The sequence below is a fragment of the Melanotaenia boesemani genome, chromosome 21, assembly GCF_017639745.1.
Source record: "Melanotaenia boesemani isolate fMelBoe1 chromosome 21, fMelBoe1.pri, whole genome shotgun sequence".
Classification (NCBI taxonomy): Eukaryota; Metazoa; Chordata; class Actinopteri; order Atheriniformes; family Melanotaeniidae; genus Melanotaenia; species Melanotaenia boesemani.
The window spans coordinates 23,712,187-23,736,178 of NC_055702.1; the positions used below are offsets into that span (position 1 = coordinate 23,712,187).

Sequence of the window (23,992 nt, forward strand, 5' to 3'; positions counted from 1 at the left end):
TCCATAACACTCCATTTACCATTTATAGCCATCAGGTTCATTGACTGAGAAGATGACAGTGATGCAGGTGGACTCACCAATTGTGTCCTGACTGACCAAAAACAATTGGGCAAAATATTAATGCCATACAGTCAAACTGAAAAGAAAACTGTGTCTAAAACCTGAAAATATCTCTGATGTTATATCACAATTTAATGTGGTCGATTTAAAAGTCCTACAAGAAATAGTTTGACATTTGACATCAACAACATGCACTCTGGACATGATACCATCCGACTTTTTAAAAACAGTTTTTACCTCAGTGGAAAGTGATCTTCTGCTGATAGCTAACAGCTCACTGGCATCAGGCATCATTTTTCCCAAGCCACTAAAGATAGCTGTCATTAAGCTACTCCTAAAGAAAAGGACTCTTGACACCTCAACTATAGATCTGTCTCTAACCTCTTTTGTATCCAAGATTATTGAAAAAGTTTGATTTCACCAGCTTATTGACTTTTTAAATGAAAGTGGAAATCTTGATAAATTTCAGTCCAGCTTCCGACCTCATCACAGCACTGAAACAGCTCTGGTCAAAGTGTTAAATGACATTAGGTTGAATACTGATTCTGGTCAAGTATCAGTCCTGGTTCTGCTGCATCTCAGTGCTGCGTTTGATACCGTAGATAGCAGCTATGAATCTGAGTGGCCATGACTTGTGGAGTTCCCCCAGGGGCCAGTCCTTGGACCTCTTCTGTTCAATTTGTACATGCACCCTTTTGGGTCTTATATTACTGAACTTTAGCATTAATTACCACAGATATGCAACTTTATGTGTCTCTGTCACCAGACGACTACAGCCCAATAGACTTACACTTAGATGGGGGAGAATTTTATACAATTAAATAAAGACAAAACTGAGATTATTCTGTTTGGTAGCAAAGAGAAGAGGGTCAACACTGGTAAACACCTGGAGATTTGGGCTCTTAAAATCACCGACCAAGTTTGTAACCTTGGAGTGTTGATAGATTCAGACCTGACTTTCAGCAGCCACATCAAAGCTTCACTAAGAAGCTTTTTACCAGCTCAAAAACACCAACAGAATTTAAAAGTTTAGTCTCCCAGAAAGACCAAGAGAAACTCATCCATGCATTCATCTCAAGTAGACTGGATTACTGTAATGATCTTTTAACAGAATTTCCTAAAAAGAGCATTAAATATCTGCAGCTCATCCAAAACGCTGCTGCTAGAGTTTTAACCAGGACTAAGAGATCTGAACACATCACACCAGTTTTGAAATCTTTACACTGGCTTTCAGTCAGTCACAGAATAGACTTTTAAACCTTTCTGATAGTCTATAAATCCCAGAACGGTTTAGGCCCAGAATACATCTGTGATATGTTCAGAGAATATAAACCTAGCAGAGCTCTTAGATCCAAAGACTCTGGTCAACTAGTCCAGACCAGAGTCCAGACCAGAGTTCAGACAAACAAGTGGAACAAACTGCCATTGAAGAGTCAACTTTTACTAATTGTAGACATTTTTAAATCCAGGTTAAAACATTTCTTTTTTCATGCGCCTATGCAGGAAATCTGCATGGTAACTTATGTTGCTTTTAATCATTGTAATGTAATTTCTGACTTTATTGTGATTTTTACTACTTTGCAATGTTTTCTTTGCATCATCTGTAATGCATTTGTTTTATGTAAAGCACTTTTAATTGTCCTGTACATGTAATGTACTATACAAATAAACTTACCTTGCCTTCCTCTTCATGCTCTACACCAGTGATCTCAGCTACTGCTCAGAGACCTGCAACCAAGTTTTATGATGACACTGCAGTAGTTGGATACATCACTGAGAATGATAAAGAGGATATAGAACTATGGTGGGCAACTAGATGTGAATAGGCAGAGGTCAAGACCACCAGTGACACCATTTCCATCATTGCTGTGAATGTCGACACTGTGGAGGACTGCAAATACCTGGAAGTGGTCACTGACAACAACCTGGAGGGTCTCCGCCTCTGGCAGCCACCCAGCTCACACTGCACCTGACCCCTATGGCCCCTCCTGCTGGTGGTGAGACCATGTCACCCTTTCGGGCTGAGCCTGACCGAGCACCATGGGCAAATACCCAGCCACCAAGCGCTCGCCTCCATGCCCCACCTCCAGACCTGGCTCCAGAGGGGGACCCCGGTGACCCACGTCTGGGCAAGGGAAACCTGAGCCGCGCTTCGTCTGATCCCTCCCCTAGACACCTGTTTGCCATGGGTGACTATACCTGTGGCATAAAGCCCCCGACAACATAGCCACTAGGATCATCAGGACACGCAAACTTCTCCACCACGGTAAGGTGGTGGCTCAGGGAGGAGAAGAGATAGAGAATATTTCCCTGATACTTACATAGTAATTTACCAAGAAACAACTGTGATTAATAGATGAACTGATAGAGTCTGTCTCTCTCCTTTACTGGTGGGTTAACACTCCACTGATATATGAACACTTACAGGACATATTAACCATCAAAATGTAAGTTTCACAATTTAAAAAGTTGGTAACATGGTGATGAAATATTTCATCTAAGCAGCATTTAGGTTTGAATGAACTCCACTCTGTTTGCCCCATCTATCCAACTTGAGCTGATCTGAGACCTGTCAGTCAACATGTTTTATGGATGCAGCTCCAGCAGAGAGCACTGCTCATTTTCATCTGATTTGGAAACCTAATTTGAGAGATGATTGATTTAATTATTCACATTTGGCTGTGTGATTAGCTAAATATTTGTCTGTCATATGAGAGGATGTAGATTTGTTTCTGATTTACTCAGATTTTTATTTTTACACCATTATTATACTACAATCACATTGACTTTGGGACATCTTTTTATATTTAGATGCAGAAACAGCTGATTATTCAGTTAGTAGCCAAAGTGAATATCATGCTTGCTACATCAGAGTTTCATATCTGGCAAGGTTATTCACCAAACAGCTTTTCACATGTGAGCTTTCTGATAAAGGGTCATTTGCATATTTACACATCCGTGAATTGAAATGAGACAAAGTGTACTTACACTGAAGCAATTGTAAGATATGGAGAAACTATTTAATTTTCATTGCTTCTTTTTGCCTGTTCAGGGTCTCAGCTGTCAGATGACAGGCAGGATACACACCGAACAGGTAAAATTATTTTATTGTAAAAAAAAATAAATAAATGAAAATTCTAATTCTAGGTAAGTTTGTTGAACAGAGATATATATATTGTAGGGTTTCATGAGTAACAGGACAGTTAAAAGGAGTTAAACAACTTCAGTAAAAAGGGATTTTAAACACTGCACTGTCCCGATTACAAACAGGATTCTTCTTCTTAGCCGAGATGTTCAAGGGTCACAAATGTTTTACTATTTAAAGCTGTCCATAATGTCAAAATACAAAACATGAATTAATAAAAACTGATTAAATACATGCCATCAGCAAAGTTTTGTTAAAAAAAATATGTTAATGCATAATAGAAGTTAACAGAGAAAATATCTATAATTGGATCTCATAAACATGAATCATGATTATTTACACCAATCATATTTCTTTTACCTCTTCAGGCTTAGAGAATTTTATTTCAGTTTCCTTACAGGAAAACAATAATTGGCAGCACCTTCCATACACAGTAAGACACAGCAACTGTAATTAATTTTCATTCATCAGAGCACTTTCTACTTCACTGTGATTATGTCTGTTTGCTTTCACTGCCTGTGAGGAAATCACTTTGGTTATGCTTGCAGTGTGCTGCAAATTACAACTTTTTCTCATTTGCTTCTCTTTCTTTGGCAGTTGGAAAATTTCGCATCAAGGAATCAACTGGAAAGCTTCAACTTATAGTTGCAGCGCTGCAAAGCACAATTCACCCCATCTATATACCGTCAATATCTTTGTACCTTTGTACCGTCACTGCTCCCTGTTTTCTCTCTTCAGAACCACTAGGCACCCCACTGCAAGGCAGAAGTGCCATTATGTTGCACACACACACACACACATACTTAGTTACATGCTTGGCAATAACCCCCCCCCCAAAAAAAAAATGATGGAAAATGTCATCCAGCTGCCTTTCTCTGGTGAACAGTATTATGCAGTTGCACTGCATAATTCATCATTTATGTTGGGAAGTTTCAAAGACGGCATTTAAACATTATGTGCGCAATAATAAAGGCCTAAAGAAGAAATCCTGTTTTCTGCTTAAACACTGGTGCAAATTTCCTATGACTTAGTTTAAATCTATAGGTCTGTCTTTAGTCTTTCCTAAGCCTCTTTCACAGCGTATTTCTTGCATTGATATGCTCACAAAAATGCACACATACACAAAAACACACAATACATCAGTTTGCAAAAAGCTTTTTTTTCCCAACCTACTGACCAAAATTAAAACCAGTAGCACACTTTAACATTTAACTACTGTTAGCTTAGCTTTAGCTTATGTAGCATTGTAGAATTGATTTCCATCTAAACCTGCATTAATGTTTTACACAGATTTTGTATTGATAATTTGATGGTCAGATTCTTGTTAAGATTCTTGTTCCTCTCCGATTCTCCACAGAATTGAATTTCTCTGAAAATAATATCTCCTCCCCGAACCGTTCTACTTCAGTTTGAACCAGATTAATTTTGGGATTATCTTGGAATATACCCCTACTACCAGGAAAGGGAAATATTTAAAAACATAAAACCTGTTCAATAAGTTTCAGCAGGTAGTTATTAGTATTTATTTAGTTTACCATTTTGATTTGGTTTAGGATCCAGACACTGATGTGAGATGATATCACATATTTAACACAACCCTTTACGGTCATATCAGATCAAAAAAAAAAAACTCAAAAAGATCCAAAAATTTTTTATTCTGAAGCTCAGACACTCAAATGAAAAGATAAAAAAAAAAAGTATCAAATAATAATAATAATAAAAAGTTCTTTAAAAAAAACAAAAGAAAGAAATAAAGTTTTGAAATGTTCATTTCACGTAAAAGGAAAATGAGAAACATTTAATTTGTGTAAACTTCCTTCTATTTAAAGTCTCAAACCAAATATTTTTACAACTTAGATATAATAACCAAGTTACTCCAGTCTGACTTTATCATAATTACACACCACACCTTTGGATAGTTAATATTTAGTTTGTTAGAACAGAGCCAATGAAAACAATTCCAGTTTTTTCTTGGTCCATGTCCACACTAAGAACAGCTTAGTCTGGCATATTGTCCAAAACAGAATTTGTTTTTTAAGCTAAGTCCCAATGTGAATAAATCTGAAAATGCCACCATTTTATGTCAATGTTCCAACCACACACACCTCTCCTGTAACCTGCAGCACAAACCTCACCACCACCGTTCGTCCTGAAGCAGCTTCTGAGCATAATGTGGCTTTTAGAACAAAAAGTTCAGTCCACATAAAGGTCTTTGTTTTAACTGGATTTAGCTTCTTCTGACATTATCTATGTCTTCTTCTCTGTTTTTAGTATCTTTCTGTGGCAGCCTTGTGGCGCCACTTACAGACCTGGAAAAATTTCCTCAGAGGTTTTCTCCATATTGACATGACAGCATCACACAGCTGCTGCAGGTTTGTCAGCTGCATCTGGACTGAGATCTGGTGGCTGTGGAGACCGTTGGAGTCCAGTGAACTCATTGCCATGTTCAAGAAAGCAGTTGGAGATGATTTAAGATTCGTGACATGGTGCATTATCCTGCTGGGAGTAGCCATTAGAAGATGCTCCACTGTGGTCATAAGCGGATGGCGGATAAAACTGGGTAAATGTAATGAGATAGTTGTGTGCGACAATCCCAGAAGTCACTTAAATCCCCTTTCTTCCTCATTTAGATACTCAGTTTGAACTTCAGCAAGTAATCTTGACCATGTCTACATGACCGAATGTAGTTGCTGAAGCCTGAACCATAGCCTTTCTCTGAACTCTGAAAGTCTGTCAAAGTAAGGTAAAATGCAATCCTTTTTAAAAGAGAAGTCTCAGTTTTCATTCTACTGATGTACAGAAAATGCAGCAAACATGAAATCTCGAGGGGATAGTATATTATGTAATATCCCTCACTTCAAAAGCATTTGAATATAGAAAAGAAAAAGATAAAAAGATTACATACTTAGACTAGAGACGAAAACAGGTTTATGCAGTTTGAAATTCATTTTTGATGAAAGACTATGTAAAAAAAAATACAGAGAAGCAGCAATACAAGATGTGTTTTCACATCCTGCACAATAACAAGATGATAAGCAGGCAAACTGCATTTGCATAAAACAGCTGTCCAGTCTCTGTAATTCTTAATTATATCAACATTTGGATGTCAAATGTCTGAGCACCTTCTTTGTTTTTCACCTTATTAGCAAATGTCTCCTCCATTTATTAGTCTTTTTATCCAGAGCTTCATAGTCAATCAAGGCAATATTTCAAGATTTTTTCAAAAAAGTAGAGTTTTTGTCAAAGTTGTGACAACCGTTAATTTATAAAGTTATTTTTTTAACTCATGTTACATTATTTATGAGATTTTAGGACCTAGTAAAACCAACTGCTTTATATTTAAACTAATATTAAAGATGTTTTCTCATTCTTGATAATAGGATTTAATTAGACATTTCATTCATTCATAATAAATAATACATTTCATTCATATGTACCTTTTAAAATATATTTACCTAACAAAAAATGTTCCTTACAAAGAGGTTCCAGAGTCTCTTCTAAAAAACCGAGCCTTCTCTCCATCAGTCCTTTCTCCACAGACTTGGCAAAACAGAAATTTTATTAGAAAATTTAAGTAACAGAAGTAAACAGGAACAGAAACATGAACGGACGGTGGACAAGATGGAACGAGACAAGATTTGGATGGGCCATCTCACAATTAATTGCCAAGAGGTTTAACACCACCCACCAAACCTTCCTTCCTGCTTATATGGGTGTAGCGTGGCAGCTGTTGGCATCATTACATTGCAAGCATCATTGTTGTTGTGTTACAACAGGAATTGAAATGTCCCCATTAGTGATGCTAATTTTATCACAGTAGAAACGTAAAGGGAAAATGCAACTGTACACGTTTTTACTGTGAAATTGCAAAAAGTACAAACAGTATGTAGTATTATTATTATTATTATTATTACAGTCATTTCGCAGACACTTTTATCCAAAGCAACATACAGTGCTTAGGCATTAGTGTTAAGGGTCTTGCCTAAGGACCCAACTGGAAGGTGTTAATATTTGTCCCCTGGGGCAATCGAACTCTTGGCTCTTTAAATGACTTGAACAAAATTACAGCATCATCATCTTTTTGGAAAGGAGTCTGAATGGATGATGCAGGGCAGATTTTATAGTCCCCAGCAACTATCAAGTTATTTTCATGCATTTATTCTAAAGTATATGTAGATGTGCAGTGGCCCAGACAATGTGGAAGCAAACCTGGAGACTATTCACAGTTTTTGCTCGGGCTCCATGCAAGCATTTTTCAGTAAGATATCACTATTTCTATTTGGTATTAGTTCTCCATAAAGATGCAAAAGTATCATTCTCTTACTAAAAAACACCTGCTTTTCGTACATAAACAGAATGTGGTTTATTCAGTGGAGAATATAAAGGTTGATTTCAAAATCCAGCAGCTCTGTAGCCATCACAAAAACTGTTCCTTCATACAAGCTTTATTATTCCCATACAATGCTTGGCAGCACATTTACTCCTCTGGAGCTACCAGACAAAAACTTAATTAACTTAATTAATGCAGAGAATCATTGAGTTGATAGGTGTCGAGCCTAAGAGCTGTTGAATATTACAGGAAGGCATTTCTACATTAGAAGATGTGATAGATAGAGATTTTTAATGAAAGACAATGAAGCCCATGCACCACCAAAGATACTTGCTCGAAAACCTTACAGTGAATACAGGTTAAGAGGAGTATAAGAGTGATATTATAACAGCAACTGTATTTCCCTCCAGCTGTCAAACCAATTTGAAAGAAATGTGCACCAGGAGGATTTCTATTTACTGGTTTTGCACGAATTAAATCGTACTGCGTATGCCTAGGAGAAGGTTGGGCATTGTTCAGCAGAAACTTCAGGTGATGTGAGGTTCTGGCCCTGATAGAATGGTGCTTTTTACCAGAAGGGGGGGACTGAAAAAATCTGTGTCCAGGATGAGAGGGCACTATCTTGGTTGCACATCTTTGGGTCCTGAAGATGTGTTGCTCCTGCAGAGATGGGAATGTAGTGTACAGATATGTGCTACCACAAAGAAAGGTGGCCACAGTATGATGCCACTCCTGTGAGACAAGTCAATCATGTAGGGAATGCTTTGGTCTAAAAGCTTGTTGAGCACACGGTTGAGGTCCATGTCTTTTCTGGACATAACAGGGAAGTTTGCAGCTTATCACCTTCTCAGCAAAGTGGATGATGCGTTGCAGCTTGGCCTTGTCTCTGGCCGTGCCTGCAGCAAACCTGTTATGGAAGATATGAGCATGGATTTGATTATGGCAGTGTAGACGTTTACCATCAGCTTCACTGGGAGATGAAACTTCTTCAGCTGCTGTAGGAAGTACAGCCTCTGCTGAGCCTTCTTGGTGAGGGAGCTGATGTTCTCTTCCCATTTGAGTTCCTGGGTGATGGTGGTGTCCAGGAAGGAGAGGGACTCAAGACCCATTTATGCTTGATGCAGAAGATGGACACACAGAAGACAGACAGTTTCATATGCATCGTCGCCCTCATACTTCCATGCATCTTTTACATTTTTACACTAGTAGATGAACTGACTTAATACCCATTTCCATGGGTATTAAGTCAGTTCATCTACTAGTGGGCAGTGTCGAGTTCACTTCATCATTTTGACACTGGTTGGTGGCGGTAATGCACTGCTATAAAGTTGTTCACAAATGTCCAAAAACACCAAAAGAAGAAGAAGAAGAAAATCACTAAGAAAAAGCAGTTTCTCTCAACTCCTTCTTTGTCTGTGTCTTCTTCTTCAGGTGCTTTTTATTTGGCGGTTCTGAGTCATCTTCTTCCTGTTCCTCTTCTTCTTTGGTTTGTTTCTTTTTGCTGGTTGCATGTTAGCTCAACACTGCCCCCTTGATTTCTAGTGGTATTGCTCCGTCTTCTGCGTCATGGATAGCTGAGCTCCCTGAAAACAGACCAAATTATGCATGTAACCAACGCAGAAGAAGAACGAAACTGTCCGTCAGTCTGCATATCTGTCTTCTGTGTCGAGTATAAATGGGCCTTTAGAAGTACTGGATTGTCTCACTCCTGAAGGCTGATTCATACTCATTCATATAATGAGGGTGGTGTTGCCAGCAGACTTTAGGAATTTGACAGACTGATGTCCAGATGTGCAGCTATTGGTGTACAGGGAAAATAACATAGGAGGAAGGACACAGCCCAGGGGGGATCCGGTACTGAGAGACCAGGATGCAGATATATGCTGCCCCACCCTCACAAACTACCATCTCTCTATCAGGAACTCTGAAATCCACTTGCACATTCAGGCAGGATCGTGGGATCCTGGGGGGTCCATATGCTGGAGGATGAAGTGGAAGGCCATTTTTACAGTGTCGCTGCAGGCAACCTGTAGAGGATCCAGTGGAGGGTCTGGTGTCTTTATCATTAAGGTGCAGGAAAAGAGCAGAGTCCTGGCCTGATGAGTTGATTCTCCTGAGTTATCCATCTGTTGAGTGGTTGTCTGTTTTCCCCAATGCAGGGCTCATTGCAGTCCTTGCTGCATTGAAATGGATACATGAGGTTAAATTTTTAAGAGTGTGGAATCGGATTCTTATGAACCAGTTTCTGACTGATGTTGTGGCTGGGTTTAAATGGGTGTTTGGTATTTGTTTAAAATCCTGAGTTTCTCAGATGTTCCAGATAGATAAGGGATAACAATGCCTTTCCTTTTTCTTGTCATCCTCTCTCCCTGTTTTGTTGGTTTCCCTGGGTCTAAACACGATTCTTATGTGCTTCCTTGATCACTTTAAGAAGTACATTTTCCAGTGACCAACATGTTCTCTGCTTTGATCCACAATGAGCGAATTTGCCCTGCGCTTCATGTTTTGGACAACTTGTGAAGAGTAGTGACGTCATGTGAAACCCAGCAATATAACTAGTTTAATTTGAAAATTTCATGTGTAACCAAGGTTACTAAGGTCTTGACTATGAATGAATCTTTCTATTGATCAAATGAATAAAAATATTTTGCATGTCAGAGTTTAGCTAGCTGGTAAATTTCAAGCAGAACCTTTGTGCGAGACATTTGAGCCCAGTGTGCATTGATGACAGTATAGCATGTGTGCACATGCCTTGTCCTCTAGCAGGCAATTATTGAGATCCATTTCATTTGGCCTTGCACTCATAATTAATGCCCTGAATATATCAGCAATTAGTGGCTTAATCTGCCAGCTTGCTGTGGTATTAGCTGGTATTATATGTGCGTTTGATGGGTCATGAAGCTGTTCTTTGATCTAACAAGACATATTAATTGTCAGATCCGTATAATTGCACATTAATTTTTCCCTACATCTCCAACTGGGATCACTTTGTACTAAAAAGGATGAGTTTTGAGCTTTTGCCAACCTCTCACAAGTTCATTTCGATCAAAGCTGGATTTCAGTGATACATGCTGTCGTCCAGTATGTTCTGGAGGTCAGAGAGCAGAGGACAAATTCAATATGAACTTTTTATTTGTGCAGCAAAGATGTTGTTTTGTACATGCTTTATCAGCTTACTCTACATTAGGGTTTCACAAATGGCGTTACATGTAGAAAAAATTGTTTATAAATATAAAATAGAAATTATTTTGAAAAATATATTAAATATCAAATTTATAAATAATTTTAAATGAAAATATAGAACTTATTTAATAATTTATTTTATGAAAGCATTCATTTATATTTATTATATTTTATATTTCCTGTCTAACATAAATAATATAAATATAACAAAAACAAATTTATAAATAACTTAAAATGAAAATATAAAACTTATTTAATAATTTATATATATATATATATATATATATATATATATATAGAGAGAGAGAGAGAGAGAGAGAGAGAGAGAGAGAGAGAGAGAGATAGATATATCTCTCTATATATATATATAATATCTGAATTTATATTTATTATGTTTATATTTGTCCTGTACAACATATATAATATAGCTAAATACAAAAAAATTTAAAATATGCAAATATGAGATTATTTTAATGTGTTACTGAGGTACAAACTGCACCCCTTGCTCTCAAAAAATTTCAGGTTGTTCATATTTTCTGAAAGAATGGTTCACTAAATATAAATATCTTGAAAGAAATAAGAAAAATGTGGAGTTTTTGTTATTTTTAGGTTAATATGCTGTCATTTTTAGTGGTCTATTGGACCAGCCCACTTCAAATTAGGGGCACAATGTTGAAATAATTTTTTTGAGAACCATTGCTCTAGATAATTAATTGTTTGTTATCAAGCTGCAGGTACTGAAAGACAGATTAATTGTGTTGAAGTACATTTGAAGTGATAGTCTGTAAAGTTTCTGTGCTGGAGCAATCCCTCTTCCCAAAGACCTTTAACATCTTTAATTATTTAGAGCAAAGACATGCAAACGTCTGCCTGAGATGAAATCTGCAGACTGTGAAGGTCATGTTATATAATTCCCATTATTTTGTTATTTGTTTTAGTTATTTAGTGACCCTTATTTGTGACCTGAACTGCATAATCTACATTCATTATGTTGCTCGACAACTTTATTCCAGTTTTCTTGCATAATTTGACACTATCGCCATCTACAAGAAATTATTTTTTGTATGACAGTTCGTTTTATCTGAATAACAAAAATAAAGATCCTGCATTTAGTGCATTGCTGGGTTGTAAGTTGTGCTACGTATAACACAGTGTTCATTATGGTGAATACTAGGAAGCTAATATTGCCTGTGAAAGAATCTAAGATTAAATTTCTGCGATTGACTGCACTCCAGTCTGGCAATGAAATCTAATTTACCATGATTAACAATGGCAGTCAAATAGCTGATTAAATAATCCTAAAATACAATATCACCAGAAATCAGCTTTGTAATTAAATGTCATATTTACTTTCATAATGACTAATGAAATGCATGCTTTCCATTCGCAAAACATCCCATGAAGCATTTTATATTCCAGTAATATGGGAATGTGATAAATGGAAAAAAATGACAAGGCTTTACAATTAATGTTAAATTAAGTTCACTTGAAATACATGTCATGTTAAAGGTATGTGAACTGAGTCTCAGATTAGAGCTCTAAATCTGAGAAATGAGGCCTTCCTTTCTAAATAAGTAACAGGTACATACTTAAGTACATCCCTACCAAAAAGTAGGTGGCACATTATCAGTGTCTGAACTTTGCACCTGTTTGTGAATGAAATTTTTTAAATGTTTTGCTGCTGGTGTAAAAGGGACTGAAACATTCTGGGCCAAAATATCTGATCTGCTGAAGCCACGTGAGCCACCAACACTTTTAAGATCATCTAAGTCAAAGTTTGCTTTCCATCCAGAGAGCTCACACTAAACAGGGAGAATCTGAATTTAGTTTTAATGCTCCTAATATCTGGAACAACTTGAGTCAGCTTCAGACATATGTTATTTTAAATTTCCATTTTTTTTTTTATTAAATTAGGGAGTTTTTCTTCCTTTTTTTGAGTTAGTTTTCCTGAATTTGTACACTATATATTTAAAGTATGTAACTCAATGTATGTATTCTCTTGTCTGAATGCTTTTGTTGATTATTCCTAGCCCCTCCAACTGCCATACGTGGGGCAAAGCTGAAACACCCTCGTGTCCACAGTGTGGTGGCAAAGGAACCCTGCAACACTTGGTCAGCAGCTATCCAAAAGCCCTGGCTGATGGCCAATAAAGCTGACGCCATGTCCAGGTACTCAAGGAGATGGTAAAAGTGGTCAGCACAGCCATCAAGAACACTGCCCCTGACTGGCATCAAAAAATTTATCTCAGCAGACAGCTGACCCACAGAACACAACACTCCATCCCCACCTGGTCAGTTTCTCAGATTCTACCAAAACTGTCATCAGTGGAAACCATGCTGTAGAAGGAGCACACAAAGGAGGCCCATGAGAGGACATTTTGGAAATACCATGGGAACCATGGGTGGAGGGCATGCTGCCATGATAGGGGCTTTCTGGGACGTTCCCTGTAAAGTTTTGACAGCGCTTGGAGTGGCCAGACCCATACATGCCATCACAGAAACACCAGAGAAAACCCACAAGGTGGCTTTGGATTAAGATAAGAGACTCTTGGCTTGTTGCTGCTGTGATGGAAGCTGGGATTTGATCACTTCTGTTAGGTCACCTAGGAGAGGGAGGAAGATGTTGAAAGACACAAAACCAATGAGACCCCAGGAACCTCACTGAAGATGCATTCCAGGGTATTATAGCAATGGATCTTAAAACCTGTACAACAAACATTCATACACATGAAGTGTGCTATATTAAATATTTTTCTTGCCTTGCCTACAAGAGCACATCCTCACTTCTGCACCCCTTTTCTTCATTTACTCATCTGGTCAGGAATTTGTTGCTCAGTCAGAAATAGTGACAGAATAACGGTGGATGCATCAGTAGGGAGGGGAAAAGAAATTGGAGACACCTCTTTTAAAGAGTGACACTGTAACTGACCTGAGGTCCCGTCGTTGAAACAAATGGTGCCAAACTGTGAAACCTTGCCTGAACTTTCCAACTGGCACTTAACATAAACTGGTAGGTCTATAGATACTGCCACTGACTTGTTTATAATACTATAAAGTTTCTATCTTTAACCCCCTAAAATCCTTCAATTTTCACGTAAAACAGGTTTTATAAATAAAAGACTTGTGGACCATGTTTTTCCTGCACTACTTTTACTGGACCCTTGCTGATGTAATAGGACCAGTATGGCTACAAAGAAGGCGACTAGTCAGAAATAAGTTTGATTGTAGCCTGAAAGGGTATACATCATTCAAATCTCGTGATTCTTAGCTTTTTAATGATGTATAACATGTAAAGGTACTTGGAAGCATGACTGAATAAAATACATACTTATTCATCATGTCCTCTGGACTATGGGTAAACATGACATAAACACTCAACACCTCTACCTAAAACAACAGAAAATGAGTCCATTAAATTTACATTGGCAGCTTCACACAGGGATGATGTCTATATAACAAAGATTTCAGGCCCAAAGAAAAGATGGCACTCTCAAAGTGGCCAGGAAGTCCAGAATGCATGGCTTAAAGTAGCTCTTTGAAGGTCTACTTATTGTATTTTATGGTGGTATATTTGCACAAAGGGGACTTTCATCCTCCAACTGTGAAACCTCTTGTAGTCAGAGTGATCAACTAAAAAAAGGACCCTCAGAAACCTAATTTCAGTCTCTAAAAGTGAAAGGATTTGATAAATAAGATCATTTTCATCATATTTCAAGGCTCCAGGGTCACAAGAACAATTTTAAAGAAAAAGTGAGGCACAGTATAATTATGCAAACAAGTGTATATCACTCTAAGGTAACCTCACAGGGTCATCACGAAGGGTACAGTATATCAGTTTTTAAAGAGGCACATCATTAGAAGCATTTTAGTGCATCACACAGGTGTGTAATCACTCTTCATCAGCAACCTTGGATCATCAGAAACCTTGGCAGATAATGACAGCCATTCATCTTTAGCTGCTGTGCTGCAGGTTTGAGCTCATCAGAGTTTGGAAGGTCATGTCCTTATGAAGGGAACTCATCAGGAAGGTTAAATGGCCTCCAGTCAAATAGCCGTTCCCACCCGCTGTGAGTTAAACGCAGTGCATCACCTTGACTGCAAGCAAATTATCTTCCTGTCTGTCCAACTGTGTTAATTCATAAACACTCTGCAGGTGAAGAACCATTTGCATATGCAGTGTATAGTTATCATGACTATACACTAAAACACAGCTTCCCAGCAAGAACCAGACACCAGTCAGGATCGATGATGACTTTATGGACATGTGTGAATGTCTAATAAATATAAAACCTGTGTGATTGGAGCATTGATCTGGTGTGTGGTCAAAATATGTTGAAGGAAATCTATGTTCTGTTCGCTGAAAAGCAAAGACTGTGATACCAGTTAGGTAGATGGGCTAAACATGGATAGAAAGTGGAGTTACTTTAATTACAGCAGCAGTGTAGAATTTAATTGATGGGTCTTCAAGTTATAATTTGTACCCAATGAAGTTTAAAAAGCAAATCCCACCGTCCACACATTCTGATGTCAGAGCTAAGTGGTAGCATCTATTGATTTGGTGAACAAATTAGGTAAATGAACAAGATAATACATTGATGTTAATTATGGCAGGCATTTACATGTACGACTCCAGTCTTCAATAGTTCAGTTCTTACTGTCCTGCAGTTTGTGTTACTTGGACTTAATTCACTTTAACTGAAGTCTACAATTTATGTTCAACCTACACTGTGTGATGGTTTCAGAAGCTTTATTACAGTCTCACTGTCAGTGAACATGAGGATTTTCTTTCCAGCATTGCTATTTTAGTTCTCCTGAACCAGTAATTTATTGATTATACAGTTTTGACCTATAATTTAGCTTTTGACCATTATTAACCTTTAAAAAGCTGGGGTCCCCTCTGAGGTTGAGAACATGATGCCAAACTGAGCCAAAATCGCCATGAACAGAGACCTTTGCCTGAACTGTCTGTTCTAAAACCTCTCTGGAGTTTCAAATACAATCTCATATATGAGGATCCACATCTGTTAGGCTCACACCAATCAGTAAGCTGTTACAATTTCAACTTCTCAAGTATGGATCCTGGACAATAAACATAATTCTTATACTGAAAATGAACTGATGGGGAGTTGTTGGTATTTAGACTTGGCTTCCCCCATTTTCACGCCCCTAGCTCTCTTCGTCTTCGGCCATCAGCCACTCACAGGAAGCTACACTTTGAAAGAACACACACCCACTCTGTCTCATCTGACTCCAGCTTGATTGTCTTCTCTGCTGCACTATGCCGATGAATAGCTACTTTAATCACAATTTCTCTTGCTGAGAGACAGGACGTGCAGGTACTGTGGGTTTAGCCTTGAGACGCTCCTGCTTATCAGTGTGTGGGTGTGTAGATGTAAAAGTTTACTTTAAAAAGCACCAACTGATCATTTGACTTTTTCACTCCCTGTATTAGTTCAAAGTAAATGCATCTCATCACTTTTTAATCATTAACCTTTTAAAACCTGGGGTCCCATCTGAGGTTGAGACTATGACGCCAAAAGTATTACAACCGACCTTGTTGTTGCAGAAATATAAAAATTTTATTATGGGTATGCACTTTTTAAGCAGAGGCGAAAGACATAGGCATATGGATCAAAGGGTTATGACAGTTTACCAAACTTATTAAGTCTTACCTGGTAGCTGTTAGGTTTAAGTTAAGAATAAAAAGCTTAAACTTTTAAGCTTAAACTCAAGCGGTTCAAGCACATTGACTTCATGTGTAGCTAGCGTATGTTCAAAAACTGGCGTACGCCAACTATTGTCAACTTCAGAGATTTAAAAAAAAAAAAACTTAGTGGGAGAATATGAAGGTAAAAATGTGCCAAAATGAACAAACTTGTAGATTTGATGTGAAAACTTGTAGAATACAATGTGAGAAGTTGCGCATCAAAAATCTGAACTTGTATGTCAAAATTTTCTGCTGTGAAGAAAACACACACACATGTGAACTGACTTTGAAGTTACAGAGAAAAAATAGTCCATCTGACAAATTATCTTCCATAGTTTACTTAATTTTTTTTCAAGTGTTCATTTTGCTTTACAACTTCAACTTAGCAATTACAACTTTCTGAATCTGCTGCTGCAAGTCACAAACGTGCTCTCGCGAGTCACCGCGTGACAAAACTGTGGTCTGACTTTTGGCTCATTCCTTGCGAGATATTTGTGCCAAAACTAACTTGTGTCTGAAGATGTGAGAGCAGAGGAGGGGTGAATGGTCGTGAGACCAATGTCTCCAGAGTTTCTCTTGTCGGACCTCTTGGCAGCTATCGCTATTGCGCACCAACCTGGGGAAGGTTACTTCATTAACCATTGTTTTGACTACCCCATTGTGTGTTTTAGGAGTAAACGAACATATGCTCTAACAAAATGTATAAAGAATTACATTAAGATCAAGTGAATACGCTCTTTGGTGTGTATGAAAGGTGACTGCTGGCTAGCTGAACAAATCTGAACAGTTCTAACTTATAAATGACCAAAAACTAGCCCTGCATGGTACCATGTATAAAATCTACATTCTGTACCATTTGCGTTTAGTCATAATTTGACTAGAATACCATGTTAATATTGTATTGCTGTAACACTTGAATTTGCACAAAAGATATCATTACATATGATTATTCTTATTGTTTTGGAGTGCATGTTGTGGTCTTTTTCACCAGTATAAAGTAATCACAGCAGGCTGCAGTTGTTTCAGTGTTCATATTTTCTAAAACAGTCTAAAAAAAGATCTACTTATGGGTGCATTAATGTTCACTTGTGTTCATCTAACAAGCTCACTTGCCACGACCACTTTAGCAGACGCACTGACATAAAAAAAATAGAAAAGCACCACCTCTGGGAACGGGTAAACATAATTTAAAAGGTTCATGTGAAATGTTGTAACCTCCCTCCCGCCTTAACGGACCTGAGTGCCATTTCGAACGTGGTCTATTAAATCAGTTTGGGTACCATGCAGGGCTAGTTTTTGGTCATTTATAAGTTAGAACTGTTCAGATTTGTTCAGCTAGCCAGCAGTCACCTTTCATACACACCAAAGAGCGTATTCACTTGATCTTAATGTAATTCTTTATACATTTTGTTAGAGCATATGTTCGTTTACTCCTAAAACACACAGTGGGGTAGTCAAAACGATGGTTAATGAAGTAACTTACCCCAGGTTGGTGTGCAATAGCGATAGCTGCCAAGAGGTCCGACAAGAGAAACTCTGGAGACGTTGGTCTCACGACCATTCACTCTGATTGGTTAAGCCCCGAACCCCACACCCCCCACCCTCCTCCCTCTTCTGCTCTCACATCTTCAGACACAAGTTAGTTTTGGCACAAATATCTCGCAAGGAATGAGCCAAAAGTCAGACCACAGTTTTATCACGCTGTGACTCGCGAGAGCACATTTGTGACTTGCAGCAGCAGATTCAGGAAGTTGTAATCGCTAAGTTGAAGTTGTAAAGCAAAATGAACACTTGAAAAAAACTTTAATTACAAGTAAACTATGGAAGATAATTTGTCAGATGGACTATTTTTTCTCTGTAACTTCAAATTCAGTTCACATGTGTGTGAGTTTTCTTTACAGCAGAAAATTTTAACATACAAGTTCAGATTTTTGATGCACAACTTCTCACATTGTATTCTACAAGTTTTCACATCAAATCTACAAGTTTGTTCATTTTGGCACATTTTTACCTTCATAGAGAATGTCCTCATGTCCAGGCAACTGTGACCCTGTCGTAAGCACAAAATCTGGAGAAACAGGAAACTGCGAAACGAACAGCACAGAATAAAATCAAATAAATGATGTGAAATGTGAGACATTTACACATAATCAAATATTAACTTTCACACGTTACAGTATATATTAAAGTTATTTTATACGTTTGATATTAATACTCCTAAGAGTGCATGCTGACAAAAACACACACACACAAAAGATTTACAAGAGAAAGGGAGATGTTATTAATAAATGCCTCAACAGCTAAAATATGTTCTGTCATTGTGAAACAAAACTTACATGTTATAAAATACATTCACTCTAAATAAGGCGACAGTCTGCTGCCAACATGTGCCAGACAAATTAATAATAATTTGAATTAAAATTGCATGGTTGCCGTGGAAAGGTGCTCATAATTCAGGCTTTCCCCCACCTGTAGCTATTGAGAACAGTGGTTGGATAATAAAGGCACCCCAGTGCGTAAAGACCCCCAATTGCTTATCTGGCACTGCTGGACAATGTGGCGTGAGTCTTCGGAGGGAGCCGACTTTCCCACACAATATCCGGTTTTCCCTGTTGCACTATTGACTGCACTAAAGTTGCAATAAGAGCACCAAGTAAGTACGACATAAAGAAAAAATAAATAAAATAATCCTTGAAGGAAAATGCTAATTGGAAATTAAATCTATTGTCATTAACAAAAGTATTTTCTTTCTCTAAATGTCAAAATCATATGTGATTCAACATGTTGCTCACCAATGCTGTTGCTCATCGGCCGGTTCACAATAAAAGTAAAAAAGTTACAGAACTGCACTACGTTATGGTGTCTCGCAAATGTCTTTTTGAAGAAGTAATCCCAACATGTACCAGTCTACAAAAGAAAATGTAAAATTTTTCATTCTACAACCCAGCAGAGTGGTACGCAGACTGGAGGCTGGAATGTCTAGAAGTGATGCAATGCAAGAGGTGGATTTATTTTTTTTTTTTTTATTTTATTTTATGTTTTTCCCCCAATGCTTTTTTTTAGTGTTGTCCCAATTTCTGTCCAGATGGTCTTTATTTCCCGCATCTCATTGGCCATCGTTTAATAGCGTGTGTATATATGCTAAGATTTTGCCGAGCCTCTGTAAGTCATACGAGAGTAGGGTCACGTTACCACAAATGACATAAAAAAAAAAAAAAAGATCTCCAAGTTTTATGAATCAATATGGTATTTTTTTTGTTTGAATCTATTCAAATTGATGAATCAATTTTTGTTTTTTTAAACCCAGCTCTATTTTTCAATGTGGTCCATCAGGATCTCAGTCTCGCATTCCGAAAAAATCAGCTCCGTCCCTCTTTTCCCCTCCAAGAACCATCATGGAAATTATGTTGATGAATATTTATTGCAGGCATTCACCTGACCTTTTATAACCACCATAAGGGCATGGCAAGGGGCTCCCTCAGGTGTGCCAACTTTAGAGTTGATTCTGATTTATGAACAAAAACTGGCATGGGACATGCATGCTCACTCTTTTATAAATCTGGAAGTTTTTGTGTGCTGCATGTAATTTTTTCCCTACATACACCAGCTGTAATCATCTTTGTTACACGCAGGCTCCAGGAGTCCTCAAAGCTAATGTTCATCATTATTTTCAGTGTGGACTATGGCTGTTAAAAGGCTACAGACGAAGTTGTTAAATAAATTTTACTAAAATGTACATTTGTATGTTTTAAGGTCTTAATATTCATGGCGACAGTAGTGGGGCTCATATCAGGAAGAGAAAAGTCTGCACAAAGAAACTTGGCCTTATTTATTATTTATTAGTATAAAGAAAAGATGTGTGTGTGTGTGTGTGTGTGTGTGTGTGTGTGTGTGTGTGTGTGTGTGAATGAGTTAGTAGAATGTTAGTAAGAACATCAAAATGTTGGTAACCTACAAATACTTGGACATGAAGTCAACTGGACTTAGCATTATCCAACAGGAAGGCCAACAGCTTGGCTGTGCACAAGATGATGAGCTGACTTTATTTCCAGAGGAAGCTGAGATTCTTTCATTTAGGCAGTTAGATGTTAGAGATTTCTACCAGTCTGGTGTCACTATGGTGCGGACTGGCTAAAGACCAGCCAGAACAGGCAGACTCCAAATACAGCTGGGAAAACTAAAGTTGGGTTTATTTCAGACATGAGTGTAAGTCAAATAAAGCAGATGGTGGAGTAATCTGGAGCTCACTGGTTTCTCTTGCAGGAATAGCATGGAGTCTCAATCGTTGGAAATATTATAATAAATCAGTCTGTCCTACTTGTGTCTTTGGAAGTGAAATCCTGGAGAGAGTATGTGGGCAGCCAGTAGAAACAGGGACAGGTGCTGGCAGGTGGAGAGTGACCAGACACATGAACAGGTGGAAGAATGGGTAAGTCCAGCCTGAGGTCTGTCAGGGTGACGGGAGCAGAACTCCAGGAAGGCCCTTTTTACACCACAATGCTGACTTAGTAAAATGCAAAAGTTTGGTTGCTTTCTGGCTTCTCCTTTACAGGGTAACAAAGTTTTTGGTGGATCAAACCTGCAAAGATTTGACAGCTGGCAGAGTAAAATTTTCTTGCAATGCAAGGCAAGTCCTGTCACTGTAAAGTGAACTGGAATATTTTGGTGATGATGACATTTTTCACATTATCTTGCACTTGCTCACCCTGCTTAACCCACGAAAAGCACAACAACAACAGTGGCAGACCTCCATGTCATGTTGGTGCAGCTGCATCTTTTTAATTTATTTGGTCTGTTGAAGCAAAACCTGTTTCTGGTAGAGTATGTATGCCGTCAGCAAAGCTGCAGAGGTTACATGCGGCAGATAAATAGCGGCTGGCACACATTGCCTCTGTTGCGTTGACTTATTTAGGATGTGGTGCATCTCTGGGTGTGTTGTTGCAAAGTTTCACTGCCCACTTGAGCCTTGGCATGCTCACTACATACTTACTTGCCCTATTTTTGTTTTCCCCTGCACGGAGATTGTTTTCATTCTGCTGTTGTGTAAATTTTCTTTTTTTTTTTCCAAGTACGCAAAGCAAGGCAAGTTTATTTGTATAACACATTTCTTGAGCCAGAAAGTCCTACCCAGCTTGTCAGCTGGTCAAGTAAGATGTTCTGGTTGACTGTGTCAAATGCAGCACTGAGATCTAGCAAACCTGACTGGCAAAATATTTCAGCAGTACCAGAACTGAAATGTTTCCGCTATCTGTGCTCAAGCAGATCTCATTAAAGACCTTACCTAGATCAGTCTCAGTGCTGTGGTGTAGCTGAAAACCTGACTAGACATCAGAACAGTTATTAAGTGTCAGAAGTTGTGTAGCTGTTGAAAGACAGCTTTTTCTATAATCTTACTAACAAAGGGGAGGTTTGATATCGGTCTGTAGCTGCTGATTAATGACAAGTCTAAGTTTTTCTTTTCAGTAGTGGCTTGATGACGGCTGTTTTTATGGTCTGTGGGAAGACACCTGAAGCAGAGATGTGTTTACAAGCTGTAAGACATCTAAGGCCATGCATCCTAAAATATTCTTGAAAAACCCTGTTAGCAGGGCGTGGTGGTTTTCACATGGCCAGTGATCTCATCCAGGCTTTTAGGACTGACTGGAGAAAAGTGTGTCATGGTGTTCATGCCTCTGAATAGACACAGTGATGACATATTTCCTGACATGGAAGCACTGACTGACTACCTGATATTCTGAATTTTGTCAGTAAAGAAAGAAGCAAACTCATTCCAGGCTCGGTTGGAAGTTGGAAGTTCCAGCATTACTAACACAGGAGGATTAGATAGCCTGTCAACAGTAACAAACAAGGCACAAGCATTACTGCTGTTCTTATCAAGGATGTCAGAAAAGAAAGAAAAGGAAAGAAAAAGGTTTTTTTCTGTGGAAATGTGGTGTAAACAGGGCCTGATAACAATAAATCTATCCCAGCTAGCCACTCCGTAACACTAGGCTTATTAAAGTACATGTGATCCTAATTTAGGTCTACATGGTGGTGTTGATGTTTGTACCATTGCTTCACAGCAAGACAGTCACTTGTTCAAGCCTTGGCTGGAGAGGGGTTCATTTTAACAGATTTTACCATTTCACTGTGTATGGGTTCTCTCTGGGTACTCTGGTTTCCTCCCACATCCGAACACAGGTTAACGGGCCACTCTAAATTCTCTGTAGTAGTGTGCGTGAGTGGTTGTTTGTCTCCCCAACGAGGGAGGACCTCATTTTTTGTGAACATTTTCATTTTTCAACAAACAAATCAAAAATTGTTGGCTCTTGCACATTTTCTGTTTATCAGTAACTTTGAGTTACCAGTTCCGTCAAGCCAAGCGGTCAGATTTGCTCTGGGTCCAACATGCATGACACAGTGGCAGTTATTCTCCAATTACACGTCAGGTGTGTGTGTGTGTGTGTTGGGGGGGCGGTACTTGTTTTTTTTTTTTGTTTTTTTTTTGCGCTATCAGAGTTAATGCCTCTCTCAGTACGTTAGCCAGTTAAAGATCACACACGCTTACACACTCTGCTAAAATAACCAATTTGCGTATCAATCACTTTAAGAGAGGTAAAAGAATAGGTCTACAAAGTTCGTTATCACGCTTGATTAAAGGGCACAAAACTTAAGGCAGTCCGTACTGTCATCCCTTCTTTTGAAAACAGGTCTTCTGTATTATAATGATGTCCTTAAAATTTCACTGTGAACGTTTAAAAATGACCAAAGCCTCTCTGGTTGTACATAATAAATTTAACATATTTGGGATCCAGTGCTTTGTTTTTTTCACCCATCAAGCCTCTGACAAAATGATGAGCATGACTTCACAAAAATTAGTCACGCACTACACTGCTCTTGCTCAAACTGTTTGCTAGCAAACACCACAGAAATGGAGTGCTGTATGCATGTTTTCAGGATGGTAGAAATGTATTGTTTCTGTGGAAAGAGCTTGGTACTGAGAGTACTATGGCAGACGAGGCAGTACAGATTTCATTTTTAAAAAAGTCTGAGGTTTTTTCATTGTCATACTTCAGTGCATAGTCATGTTATATAGCATGTTGTATAGTCGTGCTTTGACTTGTCAAGAGACAAGATCGAAATTAACTTTGGTTACATGTTAATTAATTGTCCCTTTATAAATAAGTCAGCTTTAAACTTCAAACTTAAGGAAAGAGAGGGTAGGTGTCAAATAAGAAAAGAATATTCAAGCCAGTGCGAATCTTGAACTTTAGCTGTAATTCTGTACAGAAAAGAATGCAAATTGAAATCAAGGCACAGTGATAATGAGCTCATTGAATTTGAGAACTTTGTCTTTAACTCTTATGATATAAGCTTATTACATTCTTCTCAGAATTATGTAAAAGATTCAGATATACCCTTCTCGCCAGATGCTGCTGGATACTATCCCTTGAGCCTCCTGCAGCACATTAAAGCACCAGCCCCATTACAGCATGAATGAGATTCCTTGGGTTTTAGTTACAATGTCTGATCCTGTGTAAAAAAAGCTCTAAGGGTCTTACATTTTTGTCCTGAAGAGAGCTTGGTC

At 38.2% G+C, this 23,992-nt stretch overlaps 1 long non-coding RNA gene across 1 annotated transcript; it reads right to left on the reverse strand.

The window, feature by feature from the left end:
- Positions 1-166: 166 nt before the first annotated feature.
- LOC121632147 lies at positions 167-21,164 on the reverse strand. The gene is made up of 3 exons (XR_006008888.1): positions 21,154-21,164; positions 19,218-19,222; positions 167-422 (listed from the first exon to the last, which is right to left on the reverse strand). It is a non-coding gene; the product is annotated as an uncharacterized LOC121632147 (long non-coding RNA).
- Positions 21,165-23,992: the final 2,828 nt, after the last annotated feature.